General features: G+C 26.5%; 1 long non-coding RNA gene across 3 annotated transcripts; it reads left to right on the forward strand.

Moving 5' to 3' along the window:
* The first annotated feature begins 414 nt into the window (after positions 1-414).
* On the forward strand, positions 415-6,445 carry LOC123746538 (uncharacterized). Of its 3 annotated transcripts, none has more exons than XR_006771519.2 (5): positions 415-482; positions 748-893; positions 1,297-1,496; positions 2,699-2,778; positions 3,240-6,445. It is a non-coding gene; the product is annotated as an uncharacterized lncRNA (long non-coding RNA). The 3 variants fall into 3 exon arrangements; XR_011225868.1 differs by having other exon boundaries at positions 442-603; XR_011225867.1 differs by lacking the exon at positions 415-482 and having other exon boundaries at positions 610-893.
* The last annotated feature ends 12,965 nt before the right edge of the window (positions 6,446-19,410 follow it).

Consider the following 19,410-nt stretch of genomic DNA (forward strand, 5'->3'; position numbering starts at 1 on the left):
TGTATTTTAATGTATAGTATTGTACCGTACGGAACTGTACTCTACAGTACTGTAATGTATAGTACCGTAGGGAAGTGTACTGTAGGGTAATATACTATACTGTACTGTGTTGTACTGTACTTACAGCTTGAATAAGTATGAATAATATTTAATCATTCTAATAATAATTATTAATATTAAATGAGTAATCAAAGTCATTATTTGTGAGTGTAAAGTCAAACATTGTTTTTCATACATATGGTCTATGTATGTTTCTTATACATTAGGTATACATTTTGGTGTATATATTGAAGTTTGCATAAATAATTGTCATGAATTACTTGAGTATCCAATTAGGTGTAGCCGACCAATGAGAGTAGAGGTTGCGAGAATGTGACGTCAAGTGAGAAATCGAAACGTGATTGGCTGTTGAGTCGACTTGGTGGGTGAGGCTCGACGGAACGTTATTTTGACCCCAGTATTGGCATAGTTGTGGTGTACAAGTTAGTGTTAGGGCGTGATGTTACTCTGAGCTGGTACCCCGTTACCCTTTGGGGTCGCTAGGGCTGACAGATCCCCTAGCTTACACTCATATTGTACACCCGCAAAACGCCAATACATAGGGTCAAAAATATGAAATATCTATTTTACTGCTGCCGTATATACCCTCTTTGGGGATATATATAGGCAGTTCATTTTAGTCCTGATCCCTAATCAGTATTAAAAAATGTATAAATATGTATTGAATTGTACCGTTATTAATTTCAGGGCTATTGAAGTGAATGAGGTAATGGTTGGAAGAGGCATCGCTTGAAAGGAGCCTACTGGTGATGCGGAAATGTGCAGGAGACTACCGTTGTGATGGGACCAGTGGTGGACCGATGAATCAAGTCTTAGACGATGCAGAGCAGAAGGTGGTTGCAGATGTCGAGGTTTGGCTAGATGTGGTACTTGAGTTAGCAGATAAGTTTGAATGAGTTATTGAATACCTAGTTAAAGTTTGAGGCATGTTAATATTTTATTAGGATACCGCACAAAGCGGTTAAATCGTGTTGAGGGGTTCTTTAGTGTTTTAAAATTGCAACTGGACGACCACCTAACTTCAGTCAGTACATATTAATAAATAGTATTAGGGTGGTGAGAGGGTGTAAACCCACAAGTAACAGCTGTTTACTATCCAGGTTGTATGTTACAGGTGCCGTATATATACCCTGTTTGGGGAGGATATATATATAGGCAGAGATATATATTGGCGATCCGTAATCATTAGTAATATATATTTATAAATATGTATTGAATAATGTATATTTATTTCAGTGTTATTGAATGAGGGAATGGTTGGACGATGAGGCATCGCATGAAATGAGGCGACTGGGGAGTTAGGAATGTGGAGGAGAGACCCCTATTGTGATGGAACGAGTGTTGACCGATGATTGAAGTGGGACAGTGTTGAGCCGAAGGTGGTGGTAGATGTCCCGGTTGAGGTAGATGTGGTACTTGAGTTAGCAGATATGGAGGTAAGAGTTTAAGGTAACTAGTTATTGAATATCTAGTTAATAAAATATTACCATGGCTATAAGTTTAAGATAGGCTAAAGTGAGAGTGAAGTTGTTAATTGTATTAGGTGGTGAGAAGGTGTCAAGGCCACAGGTAACGGCTGCAAAACCCTTTGAGTATGGAGGTTTGATCAATATCATTTCAAATGAGGAGGTAGAAGAAAATAGTTTAATTGCAAGCTGTATTACTTTCACTAAAGGTATGGTATAGGGATGATTGAATAATTGATATTGTTAGCATGAGGTAAGTGTTGGTTTGTTGGAGGTAATACTGGACATATTGGCAGGGACCCCTTGGCTGTCTGGAAGAACAGACGCTTAACTTTAAGTGTTCTCCGTGACGACTTGTCAGAAAGTGTCGTAGTCTTATATGTTTTGATAGGTTGTAGGTTGTGGGACGTTACTAGAGTGTAAAGGTTAGCGTGTTTAGAATATTGTTGGTGTTTTAATGTCACGTTGAGGATAGTCAAGTACCGACTGTCGTGGAAGATGAATGTGACGACGGTTTTTCAGTAATTAAATTTGAGGGTATTAAATATTAATGAAGTTGAAATAACATCGTCAGTTAGTGTTTCATTTTTGGGGATGTAATTATTTAGTGTACCATTTTGGCGAGAGAATTTGGTGCAATTGAACAAAGTAGGAAGTAATGACATTTGTTAGTTGTAAACGTTAGCCGCATAATGGAAGGACGTAGTGTTTAACCGTAGCTTACATGGGTGTTAAAGCGAGTAGTTATTAACAACGTGGGCACTAAGGCAAGTGTACCGGGCCTAACGCAGTCGTGTATATTGAAGTGTCACCCACTCGATGTGTACGTAAATAAATGTAGGTGCTGAAGATAGGGCGTGGTTGACGTAGATTTGCGGCATGCAATAGATAAGAGTTGGTTGTGGAGTAAGGGAGTTTTCACCTGTATTTGACATAAATGTCAGAGGCGCTCACACAGTTGGCTGACAAAGAGATCGTGTCAGGTAGGTGGAGAGGGATGTTTGTTTCATAACGTTGTATGTCCCATTTGATAGTGTCGTTGAGGCGTTCCTGTGAATTATGGTACGTCCCCCCACCCCCTGTAGTTTATAGAAATGTGGGTGTATGTGATATCACCATTATTATAACGACTGGATTGACCATTATGAACATTTGTTCCCTACCTTTGGCAGGTGAGAGGTTTGAGTACCTTAGAAGTGGACAACATGGTGTGTAGGGACAGAGCTGCAAGTGTTGACGTGTTCCATAGAAGGTAATGTAATGTTGTAAATGTTTATTGTAGTGGTGAGTCGTCGAGCATATAGTTTGATGGTTATTAGATATGGAGTTGGTTATTAAAATGTCGTATAATAATAATTTTAACTGAAATCCATGAAATGGGAGGGGTGCTGGGCCAGAGGGCGGAAGATGTGTGATGAAGGAATGGGCAGTCAATAGTTTGTTGAGAAAATAATATAAAATGTGTAAATGGTAAAGTAAATATAAATTAAGGATGGTATGGAAGAAAGTAGGTATAAAAATGTAATACGGGAAAAGTTATTGCAAATGCAAATTTAAAGCAGACGTGAATGTGGTTGATATTTTTACAGTAAAGAAAACAAAAGGTTAATGATTTTTATCTGTATAATCTATAGAATTTAACCTTAAATATATTATAATATAGGTTTATGACTGATAGAGAAAGGAAATATATACCAAATATGTGTTTTCTAGATTGAGGAGATCATGTTTGATTGGTAGAGGAAATCCGACCCAGCGGACTTTGACGTACAAGGGAAGCAGAGGCTGATGTGGAAGAAGTGTTGAAGACAAGGATCACGCGACCCACACCGTGAAGAACAGAAAGGAGTTGAGATTGGGCAAGATATGAAGTATCATTCACGATGACCCTTCTATTTAATGTATGTGTACACTAGTAAAGGTGGATGTGAATTGAAATATCGAGTTTAAATAGCATTTTTATGGTGGAAGGGGAAAGTGTTTACTTTAAAACTAGAGATCATAATGTAGTAGTAGTGAGGGGGAATAATGTGTTTTTTTGGTTAAGTAGTATCTCCTGAAACAGTGTTGCCATGATAGTTGGCAAAATGTCTTGGTGGTGAAACCCCCTCACTGTTTGGGTCGTTACCCCCGTTAGGGTGTGTGTTGGGCTTCTGGCGGAGTGATGTTCCATGGGTCAGTCCTCTGTCTGTTTTTCAGCCTTATGCTCCTGCTGCTGCCTTTACCAATGTTGCCAGGCCCCTTTTCCTTTTACTCGTTTAATTCCCCCCCCCCCCCCCCCCCTGTTGTCCTATCAAACTCATTTGCTGGCGAGCTTTTGCCTGTTATGATTGTTTGTACCTTTTGTTTTTACGGTATGGTGGTTAAGGAGGCATACTGTTGCACCCGTAGAAGTGTAGTAGCCAACGTCTGGAGCGAGAGGACCGTTTTATTGTCAATCCTCGTTTCGTCAGTGAACCGGCTCTGGACGGACTGAGGGTTGTTAAGGTGTTTGTGGGACGTATAGTGACGACTCACCCCTGGGGTGGCCCTGGAAGATCGGCGATAGCTTGTTTGGTGTCCTGCCAGTAAGTGTGGGTCCATGGTGGGTGTGGGGGCACATTCGTGAATGAAAGTTTTAACTGGTTTTCATTGCTGATAATGTGTCGTTTGTAGTTTGTGAGGGTGGTTGGCTGGGGGACGAAGCACCCGAGTGTGAGTGTTGTAAGACGAGGCGGTTTTACTGTGAAGCGGGTAGTTCTTCGTCCCTGTGTCACTTTATGGTCATGCCGTTGATTACAAAGATTTCATGAATGTATTATTTCTTGACAGTCGTTTGTGTTGGTCGTCCGATGTTTCTTAGGTCCGTGTTGAATGCTGTAAGGGCCTTAACCTACTTCAGGTGTTGAATCATACTTGTTTTGGATGAGATAGACGAGCGCTCGTGTATAAGCTTGAATATGGTTTGCGTGCGTACTGTTGTGCTTCAAATGTTGGGCGTTTGCACCATAGTGGGTAGTGCCTCAGGTGTGGTTTTTTTCGTTCAACTCGTAGCCTCAAGTTGTACGCTGATACTGTCTGGGCATAATTGCCGTGATCGCTATCTTGTGGGATCGTTAAAGCATCCTCACTCGCCTGTATCGTGCTTTGACTTGTACCCCTCCTGTAGTTCGTGTTCCTCTTCATCACGTTGCTGTTTGTCTGTTACAAGAATGTGTTGTGGTTATTGTTAGTAATGTTTGTCGTATTGTTTTGTCGTTGCCCCCGTGGAGGGTGGTCGTTCCCCAATTGCGTACATATGTGAAGCGCATTACTAAAATGTTGACCCCTCCTACATATGTGAAATTGGTCTTCGTTAAGCACTTATCTTGTCATTCACACTCCGTTCCCATGTTCAGGACTGGGTGTATGTGTGGTGACATTGTTGGTTAGTTTGTTGTTTTTCGTGAGTAGACTTGTGTGGTTTTCAGGTCGTTTAATCGGATCCAACCGGTGGTCATTGAGAATCAACATTTGGTGATTGTTATCTCTAGTAAATATAAGCGTTTCGTTTTGCTTGGTTCCCAGGCATGTTCGTGTATGTTTTTGCGTGCTGGATGTTGTGAATGAAACATTTACAAAGATGATAATTTAAAGGTATTAAAGGAATATAATTTGTAAATCACTATTGAAGGTTGTTGTTTGTAAATGGAATTGAGGAAGAGGTTGTCATTGTTTGACGTAGAAGTTTGAAGTGTGCACGAACAAGAAATGACGAGAAACAAGTAGTTTGACGTAGTTAAGAACAGGTTTGGTAATGTGCAAATGTGATATATAGGCAAAGCATAAACAAGCAATAACGTAAAGAATATGTAATGGTTTGGGCGAGTTTGAGGAAGAAAATAATGTAAATATTGTAGAGTCAAAAGTAAATATTGTTTAATAACAACACTGGAAATGTACAATTAGAGTTGACTTGAAGTATGTAAATATATAATTGTTTGAAATGTATAAATGAAAAAATATAATTGTTTATGTAAGAAATGTTATGGAACAATCACTAAAATATTGAATGTGAATACAAATAGTTGTATCTGAAAGTGATAGTTTAAATGTCAGTATTGAATAATATTGAGTTGTATTAAAGTTAGTCCCAATTTAATAATATTTAATGAAGATGAAAAAGGTAAGTAATACACTTCTTTGTTAAATAGTAAAGATGGTTGAATAGTGAATATAATGGCCAAATGTGTTTAATATTTGAAAAAATGTAAATAGATATGGAATAGTAATGTAAATGAATATTATTAGAATTACAATATTAATCACTATGTACTATTAATAGTGCATTAATATGAAAATGTACTGACTAGAATTATATAGAATATTAATGAATATGAATTACGAATTGTTTTTAGTAGGGAGTAATATGTAATTTAGTAATACCAATGTTAAGTGTGAGATTTGAAATAAATGATATTTGAGTAATGATGTATTGATGAGTATATATTAGTTGTTGTGTAGTGAAGATGGTATTAATAGTGAGTAAAATGTTGTAATCGACGTTACTAAAAGTGGAATAAGTAAATAATACATGAGTTTATATAGAATAATAGAATTCATTAGACAAATAAGTGACTACATTTGAATGCATAAGTATATAAAGAAAGAAAAGAAATAAATAATAATTGATATTATTTACTGAATTGATTTGCAGTTAATAAGCATATATTTGTAGTTAAAGAAATTAGAATAGAATATTGCCTTGTAATAGTAAATATTAGGATGTGAATCATTGACAGCAATGTACATTGCAGTATGCCGTCGATTAATGTACCACTGAAGAATAGTATGAAAGTTGTCAGGTTTAATGTACAATAGAAATAGAAAATATATAATGTATATATGTCACACATATATATACATATAAAAATATTATGTATAAAGTAAATAGAAATATATATGTATATCTATATCCTATTGAATATATAATGTATAGAAATGTAATCAGTATATAAAAGATCCAATGCATAAATATATAAATAGCGCAATCTGCTAGTGGCAACGCTGTAGATGGTATCCTTTCCCCGCACGCGACCAGCGGGGGGCTGGCGACGTTTCCCTCTTGTCATTTGAAAAAGTGTTACTTGAATTAATATTGCTGATATGTAAAAGTTTTATTAGCAAGCGATTGTTCTATGAAATGTCAGTGAAAATGAAGAATGTTTAATAAATGTAATGTTTATGAGAATGTTTATCAAGACTGATACATTTATGTTATTTAATCGTGTTCATGATGTCATATTTGCGGACACTAATTTGAACATCATAAGCCTAAGTATACCAGTATGTAAGGTTCATTCCCAAAAGATGTTTCTAACGTGATAGTGTTGTTTTTTAATAAGATATTTGAGGAATAATCTTTAATATTAAGAATACTAAAAATCTTCAATATAGAAGAATATTCTTCTATATTGAAGAATATTCTTCTATATTGAAGAATATTCTTCTATATTGAAGAATATTCTTCTATATTGAAGAATATTATTCTTCAATATTGAAGAATATTCTTCAATATACAGGAATATTCTTCAATATTGAAGATTGTTGTATATTGAAGAATATTCTTCAATATAGAAGAATATTCTTCAATATAGAAGAATATTCTTGTATATTGAAGAATATTCTTCAATATAGAAGAATATTCTTCAATATAGAAGAATATTCTTCAATATAGAAGAATATTCTTCAATATTGAAGAATATTCTTCAATATACAGGAATATTCTTCAATATTGAAGAATATTCTTCTATATTGAAGAATATTCTTCAATATAGAAGAATATTCTTCAATATTGAAGAATATTCTTCAATATACAGGAATATTCTTCAATATAGAAGAATATTCTTCAATATTGAAGAATATTCTTGTATATTGAAGAATATTCTTCAATATTGAAGAATATTCTTCAATATAGAAGAATATTCTTCAATATTGAAGAATATTCTTCTATATTGAAGAATATTCTTCTATATTGAAGAATATTCTTCTTTATTGAAGAATATTCTTCAATCTACAGGAATATTCTTCAATATAGAAGAATATTCTTCAATATAGAAGAATATTCTTCAATATTGAAGAATATTCTTCAATATACAAGAAGTATATTGAAGAATATTCTTGTATATTGAAGAATATTCTTCAATATTGAAGAATATTCTTGTATATTGAAGAATATTCCTGTATATTGAAGAATAATCTTCAATAAAGAAGAATATTCTTCAATATAGAAGAATATTCCTGTATATTGAAGAATATTCTTCAATATTGAAGATTATTCTTCAATATTGAAGATCAATATTGAAGAATAATCTTCAATATTGAAGAATATTCTTCAATATACAGGAATATTCTTCTATATAGAAGAAGAATATTCTTCAATATTGAAGAATATTCTTCAATATTGAAGAATATTCTTCTATATTGAAGAATATTCTTCAATATAGAAGAATATTCTTCAATATTGAAGAATATTCTTCAATATTGAAGAATATTCTTCTATATTGAAGAATATTCTTCAATATTGAAGAATATTCTTCAATATAGAAGAATATTCTTCAATATTGAAGAATATTCTTCAATATACAAGAAGTATATTGAAGAATATTCCTGTATATTGAAGAATATTCTTCAATAAAGAAGAATATTCTTCAATATAGAAGAATATTCTTCTATATTGAAGAATATTCCTGTAGATTGAAGAATATTCCTGTAGATTGAAGAATATTCTTCAATATAGAAGAATATTCTTCAATATAGAAGAATATTCTTCTATATTGAAGAATATTCTTCTATATTGAAGAATATTCTTCAATATTGAAGAATATTCTTCTTCTATATAGAAGAATATTCTTCAATATTGAAGAATATTCTTGTATATTGAAGAATATTCTTCAATATTGTAGAATATTCTTCTATATTGAAGAATATTCTTCAATATACAAGAAGTATATTGAAGAATATTCTTGTATATTGAAGAATATTCTTCAATATTGAAGAATATTCTTCAATATTGAAGAATATTCTTCTATATTGAAGAATATTCTTCTATATTGAAGAATATTCTTCAATCTACAGGAATATTCTTCAATATAGAAGAATATTCTTCAATATAGAAGAATATTCTTCTATATTGAAGAATATTCTTCTATATTGAAGAATATTCTTCTATATTGAAGAATATTGTTCAATATTGAAGATTATTCTTAAATATTGAAGATTATTCTTAAATATTGAAGATTATTCTTCAATATTGAAGAATATTCTTCAATATAGAAGAATATTCTACAATATTGAAGAATATTCTTCAATATAGAAGAATATTCTTCAATATAGAAGAATATTCTTCAATATAGAAGAATATTCTTCAATATAGAAGAATATTCTTCAATATAGAAGAATATTCTTCAATATAGAAGAATATTCTTCAATATAGAAGAATATTCTTCAATATTGAAGAATATTCTTCTATATTGAAGAATATTCCTCAATATTGAAGAATATTCTTCAATATTGAAGAATATTCTTCTATATTGAAGAATATTCTTCTATATTGAAGAATATTCTTCTATATTGAAGAATATTATTCTTCAATATTGAAGAATATTCTTCAATATACAGGAATATTCTTCAATATTGAAGATTGTTGTATATTGAAGAATATTCTTCAATATAGAAGAATATTCTTCAATATAGAAGAATATTCTTGTATATTGAAGAATATTCTTCAATATAGAAGAATATTCTTCAATATAGAAGAATATTCTTCAATATAGAAGAATATTCTTCAATATAGAAGAATATTCTTGTATATTGAAGAATATTCTTCAATATAGAAGAATATTCTTCAATATAGAAGAATATTCTTCAATATAGAAGAATATTCTTGTATATTGAAGAATATTCTTCAATATAGAAGAATATTCTTCAATATAGAAGAATATTCTTCAATATAGAAGAATATTCTTCAATATAGAAGAATATTCTACAATATTGAAGAATATTCTTCAATATAGAAGAATATTCTTCAATATAGAAGAATATTCTTCAATATAGAAGAATATTCTTCAATATAGAAGAATATTCTTCAATATAGAAGAATATTCTTCAATATAGAAGAATATTCTTCAATATTGAAGAATATTCTTCTATATTGAAGAATATTCCTCAATATTGAAGAATATTCTTCAATATTGAAGAATATTCTTCTATATTGAAGAATATTCTTCTATATTGAAGAATATTCTTCTATATTGAAGAATATTATTCTTCAATATTGAAGAATATTCTTCAATATACAGGAATATTCTTCAATATTGAAGATTGTTGTATATTGAAGAATATTCTTCAATATAGAAGAATATTCTTCAATATAGAAGAATATTCTTGTATATTGAAGAATATTCTTCAATATAGAAGAATATTCTTCAATATAGAAGAATATTCTTCAATATAGAAGAATATTCTTCAATATAGAAGAATATTCTTGTATATTGAAGAATATTCTTCAATATAGAAGAATATTCTTCAATATAGAAGAATATTCTTCAATATAGAAGAATATTCTTCAATATTGAAGAATATTCTTCAATATACAGGAATATTCTTCAATATAGAAGAATAATCTTCAATATTGAAGAATATTCTTGTATATTGAAGAATATTCTTCAATATTGAAGAATATTCTTCAATATAGAAGAATATTCTTCTATATTTAAGAATATTCTTCTATATTGAAGAATATTCTTCTTTATTGAAGAATATTCTTCAATCTACAGGAATATTCTTCAATATAGAAGAATATTCTTCAATATAGAAGAATATTCTTCAATATTGAAGAATATTCTTCAATATACAAGAAGTATATTGAAGAATATTCTTGTATATTGAAGAATATTCTTCAATATTGAAGAATAATCTTGTATATTGAAGAATATTCCTGTATATTGAAGAATAATCTTCAATAAAGAAGAATATTCTTCAATATAGAAGAATATTCCTGTATATTGAAGAATATTCTTCAATATTGAAGATTATTCTTCAATATTGAAGATCAATATTGAAGAATAATCTTCAATATTGAAGAATATTCTTCAATATACAGGAATATTCTTCTATATAGAAGAAGAATATTCTTCAATATTGAAGAATATTCTTCAATATTGAAGAATATTCTTCTATATTGAAGAATATTCTTCAATATAGAAGAATATTCTTCAATATTGAAGAATATTCTTCAATATTGAAGAATATTCTTCTATATTGAAGAATATTCTTCAATATTGAAGAATATTCTTCAATATAGAAGAATATTCATCAATATTGAAGAATATTCTTCTTCTATATAGAAGAATATTCTTCAATATTGAAGAATATTCTTCAATATACAAGAAGTATATTGAAGAATATTCTTGTATATTGAAGAATATTCTTCAATATTGAAGAATATTCTTGTATATTGAAGAATATTCCTGTATATTGAAGAATAATCTTCAATAAAGAAGAATATTCTTCAATATAGAAGAATATTCTTCTATATTGAAGAATATTCCTGTAGATTGAAGAATATTCCTGTAGATTGAAGAATATTCTTCAATATAGAAGAATATTCTTCAATATAGAAGAATATTCTTCTATATTGAAGAATATTCTTCTATATTGAAGAATATTCTTCAATATTGAAGAATATTCTTCTTCTATATAGAAGAATATTCTTCAATATTGAAGAATATTCTTGTATATTGAAGAATATTCTTCAATATTGTAGAATATTCTTCTATATTGAAGAATATTCTTCAATATACAAGAAGTATATTGAAGAATATTCTTGTATATTGAAGAATATTCTTCAATATTGAAGAATATTCTTCAATATTGAAGAATATTCTTCTATATTGAAGAATATTCTTCTATATTGAAGAATATTCTTCAATCTACAGGAATATTCTTCAATATAGAAGAATATTCTTCAATATAGAAGAATATTCTTCTATATTGAAGAATATTCTTCTATATTGAAGAATATTCTTCTATATTGAAGAATATTCTTCAATATTGAAGATTATTCTTAAATATTGAAGATTATTCTTAAATATTGAATATTATTCTTCAATATTGAAGAATATTCTTCAATATAGAAGAATATTCTTCAATATAGAAGAATATTCTTCAATATAGAAGAATATTGTTCAATATAGAAGAATATTCTTCAATATAGAAGAATATTGTTCAATATAGAAGAATATTCTTCAATATTGAAGAATATTCTTCTATATTGAAGAATATTCCTCAATATTGAAGAATATTCTTCAATATTGAAGAATATTCTTCTATATTGAAGAATATTCTTCTATATTGAAGAATATTCTTCTATATTGAAGAATATTCTTCTATATTGAAGAATATTCTTCTATATTGAAGAATATTCTTCAATATAGAAGAATATTCTTCAATATAGAAGAATATTCTTGTATATTGAAGAATATTCTTCAATATAGAAGAATATTCTTCAATATAGAAGAATATTCTTCAATATAGAAGAATATTCTTCAATATAGAAGAATATTCTTCAATATTGAAGAATATTCTTCAATATACAGGAATATTCTTCAATATAGAAGAATATTCTTCAATATTGAAGAATATTCTTCTATATTGAAGAATATTCTTCTATATTGAAGAATATTCTTCTTTATTGAAGAATATTCTTCAATATAGAAGAATATTCTTCAATATAGAAGAATATTCTTCAATATAGAAGAATATTCTTCAATATTGAAGAATATTCTTGTATATTGAAGAATATTCCTGTATATTGAAGAATAATCTTCAATAAAGAAGAATATTCTTCAATATAGAAGAATATTCCTGTATATTGAAGAATATTCTTCAATATTGAAGATTATTCTTCAATATTGAAGATCAATATTGAAGAATAATCTTCAATATTGAAGAATATTCTTCAATATACAGGAATATTCTTCTATATAGAAGAAGAATATTCTTCAATATTGAAGAATATTCTTCAATATTGAAGAATATTCTTCTATATTGAAGAATATTCTTCAATATAGAAGAATATTCTTCAATATTGAAGAATATTCTTCAATATTGAAGAATATTCTTCAATATTGAAGAATATTCTTCAATATAGAAGAATATTCTTCAATATTGAAGAATATTCTTCTATATTGAAGAATATTCTTCTTTATTGAAGAATATTCTTCTTTATTGAAGAATATTCTTCTATATTGAAGAATATTCTTCTATATTGAAGAATATTCTTCTATATTGAAGAATATTCTTCTATATTGAAGAATATTCTTCTATATTGAAGAATATTCTTCTATATTGAAGAATATTCTTCTATATTGAAGAATATTCTTCAATATACAAGAATATTCTTCAATATACAGGAATATTCTTCTATATTGAAGAATATTCTTCTTTATTGAAGAATATTCTTCAATATACAGGAATATTCTTCAATATACAAGAATATTCTTCAATATTGAAGAATATTCTTCAATATACAAGAATATTCTTCAATATACTTCTTGTATATTGAAGAATATTCTTCAATATAGAAGAATATTCTTCAATATAGAAGAATATTCTTCAATATTGAAGAATATTCTTCTATATTGAAGAATATTCTTCAATATTGAAGAATATTCTTCAATATACAAGAATATTCTTCAATATTGAAGAATATTCTTCTATATTGAAGAATATTCCTGTATATTGAAGAATATTCTTCAATATTGAAGAATATTCTTCTATATTGAAGAATATTCTTCTATATTGAAGAATATTCTTCTATATTGAAGAATATTCTTCTATATTGAAGAATATTCTTCAATATACAAGAATATTCTTCTATATTGAAGAATATTCTTCTATATTGAAGAATATTCTTCAATATACAACAATCTTCAATATTGAAGAATATTCCTGTATATTGAAGAATATTCTTCAATATTGAAGAATAATATTCTTCAATATAGAAGAATATTCTTCAATATAGAAGAATATTCTTCAATATAGAAGAATATTCTTCAATATAGAAGAATATTCTTCAATATAGAAGAATATTCTTCTATATTGAAGAATATTCTTCTATATTGAAGAATATTCTTCTATATTGAAGAATATTCTTGTATATTGAAGAATATTCTTCAATATTGAAGAATATTCTTCAATATAGAAGAATATTCTTCAATATTGAAGAATATTCTTCTATATTGAAGAATATTCTTCTATATTGAAGAATATTCTTCTTTATTGAAGAATATTCTTCAATATAGAAGAATATTCTTCAATATTGAAGAATATTCTTCAATATACAGGAATATTCTTCAATATAGAAGAATATTCTTCAATATTGAAGAATATTCTTGTATATTGAAGAATATTCTTCAATATTGAAGAATATTCTTCAATATACAGGAATATTCTTCAATATTGAAGATTGTTGTATATTGAAGAATATTCTTCAATATAGAAGAATATTCTTCAATATAGAAGAATATTCTTGTATATTGAAGAATATTCTTCAATATAGAAGAATATTCTTCAATATAGAAGAATATTCTTCAATATAGAAGAATATTCTTCAATATAGAAGAATATTCTTCAATATTGAAGAATATTCTTCAATATACAGGAATATTCTTCAATATAGAAGAATATTCTTCAATATTGAAGAATATTCTTGTATATTGAAGAATATTCTTCAATATAGAAGAATATTCTTCAATATTGAAGAATATTCTTCTATATTGAAGAATATTCTTCTATATTGAAGAATATTCTTCTTTATTGAAGAATATTCTTCAATCTACAGGAATATTCTTCAATATAGAAGAATATTCTTCAATATAGAAGAATATTCTTCAATATTGAAGAATATTCTTCAATATACAAGAAGTATATTGAAGAATATTCTTGTATATTGAAGAATATTCTTCAATATTGAAGAATATTCTTGTATATTGAAGAATATTCCTGTATATTGAAGAATATTCTTCAATATAGAAGAATATTCCTGTATATTGAAGAATATTCTTGTATATTGAAGAATATTCTTCAATATAGAAGAATATTCTTCAATATAGAAGAATATTCTTCAATATAGAAGAATATTCTTCAATATAGAAGAATATTCTTCAATATAGAAGAATATTCTTCAATATAGAAGAATATTCTTCAATATAGAAGAATATTCTTCTATATTGAAGAATATTCTTCTATATTGAAGAATATTCTTCAATATTGAAGAATATTCTTCAATATAGAAGAATATTCTTCAATATAGAAGAATATTCTTCTATATTGAAGAATATTCTTCTATATTGAAGAATATTCTTCAATATAGAAGAATATTCTTCAATATAGAAGAATATTCTTCTATATTGAAGAATATTCTTCTATATTGAAGAATATTCCTGTAGATTGAAGAATATTCTTCAATATAGAAGAATATTCTTCAATATAGAAGAATATTCTTCTATATTGAAGAATATTCTTCTATATTGAAGAATATTCTTCAATATTGAAGAATATTCTTCTTCTATATAGAAGAATATTCTTCAATATTGAAGAATATTCTTGTATATTGAAGAATATTCTTCAATATTGTAGAATATTCTTCTATATTGAAGAATATTCTTCTATATTGAAGAATATTCTTCAATATAGAAGAATATTCTTCTATATTGAAGAATATTCTTCAATATAGAAGAATATTCTTCTATATTGAAGAATATTCTTCTATATTGAAGAATATTCTTCAATATTGAAGATTAATCTTAAATATTGAGGATTATTCTTAAATATTGAAGATTATTCTTAAATATTGAAGATTATTCTTCAATATTGAAGAATATTCTTCAATATAGAAGAATATTCTACAATATTGAAGAATATTCTTCAATATACAGGAATATTCTTCAATATACAGGAATATTCTTCAATATAGAAGAATATTCTTCTATATTGAAGAATATTCTTCAATATAGAAGAATATTCTTCAATATAGAAGAATATTCTTCAATATAGAAGAATATTCTTCAATATAGAAGAATATTCTTCAATATTGAAGAATATTCTTCAATATACAGGAATATTCTTCAATATAGAAGAATATTCTTCAATATTGAAGAATATTCTTGTATATTGAAGAATATTCTTCAATATTGAAGAATATTCTTCAATATAGAAGAATATTCTTCAATATTGAAGAATATTCTTCTTCTATATAGAAGAATATTCTTCAATATTGAAGAATATTCTTCAATATACAAGAAGTATATTGAAGAATATTCTTGTATATTGAAGAATATTCTTCAATATTGAAGAATATTCTTGTATATTGAAGAATATTCCTGTATATTGAAGAATATTCTTCAATATAGAAGAATATTCCTGTATATTGAAGAATATTCTTGTATATTGAAGAATATTCTTCAATATAGAAGAATATTCTTCAATATAGAAGAATATTCTTCAATATAGAAGAATATTCTTCAATATAGAAGAATATTCTTCAATATAGAAGAATATTCTTCTATATTGAAGAATATTCTTCTATATTGAAGAATATTCTTCTATATTGAAGAATATTCTTCTATATTGAAGAATATTCTTCTATATTGAAGAATATTCTTCAATATACAAGAATATTCTTCAATATACAGGAATATTCTTCTATATTGAAGAATATTCTTCAATATACAGGAATATTCTTCAATATACAAGAATATTCTTCAATATTGAAGAATATTCTTCAATATACAAGAATATTCTTCAATATACTTCTTGTATATTGAAGAATATTCTTCAATATTGAAGAATATTCTTCTATATAGAAGAAGAATATTCTTCAATATTGAAGAATATTCTTCTATATTGAAGAATATTCTTCAATATAGAAGAATATTCTACAATATTGAATAATATTCTTCAATATACAGGAATATTCTTCAATATTGAAGAATATTCTTCAATATACAAGAAGTATATTGAAGAATATTCTTGTATATTGAAGAATATTCTTCAATATAGAAGAATATTCTTCTATATTGAAGAATATTCTTCTATATTGAAGAATATTCTTCTATATTGAAGAATATTCTTCTATATTGAAGAATATTCTTCTATATTGAAGAATATTCCTGTATATTGAAGAATATTCTTCAATATTGAAGAATATTCTTCAATATAGAAGAATATTCTTCAATATTGAAGATCAATATTGAAGAATATTCTTCTATATTGAAGAATATTCTTCAATATAGAAGAATATTCTACAATATTGAAGAATATTCTTCAATATACAGGAATATTCTTCAATATTGAAGAATATTCTTCAATATACAGGAATATTCTTCAATATAGAAGAATATTCTTCAATATTGAAGAATATTCTTGTATATTGAAGAATATTCTTCAATATTGAAGAATATTCTTCAATATACTTCTTGTATATTGAAGAATATTCTTCAATATTGAAGAATATTCCTGTATATTGAAGAATATTCTTCAATATTGTAGAATATTCTTCTATATTGAAGAATATTCTTCAATATAGAAGAATATTCTTCAATATAGAAGAATATTCTTCAATATTGAAGAATATTCTTCTATATTGAAGAATATTCTTCTATATTGAAGAATATTCTTCAATATACTTCTTGTATATTGAAGAATATTCTTCAATATTGAAGAATATTCCTGTATATTGAAGAATATTCTTCAATATTGTAGAATATTCTTCTATATTGAAGAATATTCTTCAATATAGAAGAATATTCTTCAATATAGAAGAATATTCTTCAATATTGAAGAATATTCTTCTATATTGAAGAATATTCCTGTAGATTGAAGAATATTCTTCAATATAGAAGAATATTCTTCAATATTGAAGAATATTCTTCTATATTGAAGAATATTCCTGTAGATTGAAGAATATTCTTCAATATAGAAGAATATTCTTCAATATAGAAGAATATTCTTCTATATTGAAGAATATTCTTCTATATTGAAGAATATTCTTCAATATTGAAGAATATTCTTCAATATTGAAGAATATTCTTCAATATAGAAGAATATTCTTCTATATTGAAGAATATTCTTCAATATTGAAGAATATTCTTCAATATTGAAGATTATTCTTAAATATTGAAGATTATTCTTCAATATTGAAGAATATTCTTCTATATTGAAGAATATTCTACAATATTGAAGATTATTCTTAAATATTGAAGATTATTCTTCAATATAGAAGAATATTCTTCAATATAGAAGAATATTCTTCAATATAGAAGAATATTCTTCTATATTGAAGAATATTCTTCTATATTGAAGAATATTCTTCTATATTGAAGAATATTCCTGTAGATTGAAGAATATTCTTCAATATAGAAGAATATTCTTCAATATTGAAGAATATTCTTCTATATTGAAGAATATTCCTGTAGATTGAAGAATATTCTTCAATATAGAAGAATATTCTTCAATATAGAAGAATATTCTTCTATATTGAAGAATATTCTTCTATATTGAAGAATATTCTTCAATATTGAAGAATATTCTTCAATATTGAAGAATATTCTTCAATATAGAAGAATATTCTTCTATATTGAAGAATATTCTTCAATATTGAAGAATATTCTTCAATATTGAAGATTATTCTTAAATATTGAAGATTATTCTTCAATATTGAAGAATATTCTTCTATATTGAAGAATATTCTACAATATTGAAGATTATTCTTAAATATTGAAGATTATTCTTCAATATAGAAGAATATTCTTCAATATAGAAGAATATTCTTCAATATAGAAGAATATTCTTCAATATAGAAGAATATTCTTCTATATTGAAGAATATTCTTCTATATTGAAGAATATTCTTCTATATTGAAGAATATTCCTGTAGATTGAAGAATATTCTTCAATATAGAAGAATATTCTTCAATATTGAAGAATATTCTTCTATATTGAAGAATATTCCTGTAGATTGAAGAATATTCTTCAATATAGAAGAATATTCTTCAATATAGAAGAATATTCTTCTATATTGAAGAATATTCTTCTATATTGAAGAATATTCTTCAATATTGAAGAATATTCTTCAATATAGAAGAATATTCTTCAATATAGAAGAATATTCTTGTATATTGAAGAATATTCTTCAATATTGAAGAATATTCTTCAATATAGAAGAATATTCTTCTATATTGAAGAATATTCTTCTATATTGAAGAATATTCTTCTATATTGAAGAATATTCTTCAATATTGAAGATTATTCTTAAATATTGAGGATTATTCTTAAATATTGAAGATTATTCTTAAATATTGAAGATTATTCTTCAATATTGAAGAATATTCTTCAATATACAGGAATATTCTTCAATATACAGGAATATTCTTCAATATAGAAGAATATTCTTCTATATTGAAGAATATTCTTCAATATAGAAGAATATTCTTCAATATAGAAGAATATTCTTCAATATAGAAGAATATTCTTCAATATAGAAGAATATTCTTCAATATAGAAGAATATTCTTCAATATTGAAGAATATTCTTCTATATTGAAGAATATTCCTCAATATAGAAGAATATTCTTCAATATAGAAGAATATTCTTCTATATTGAAGAATATTCCTGTAGATTGAAGAATATTCTTCAATATAGAAGAATATTCTTCAATATAGAAGAATATTCCTCAATATTGAAGAATATTCTTCAATATTGAAGAATATTCTTCTATATTGAAGAATATTCTTCTATATTGAAGAATATTCTTCAATATAGAAGAATATTCTTCAATATTGAAGAATATTCTTCTATATTGAAGA

This window comes from Procambarus clarkii, chromosome 90, assembly GCF_040958095.1.
Source record: "Procambarus clarkii isolate CNS0578487 chromosome 90, FALCON_Pclarkii_2.0, whole genome shotgun sequence".
Taxonomy (NCBI): Eukaryota; Metazoa; Arthropoda; class Malacostraca; order Decapoda; family Cambaridae; genus Procambarus; species Procambarus clarkii.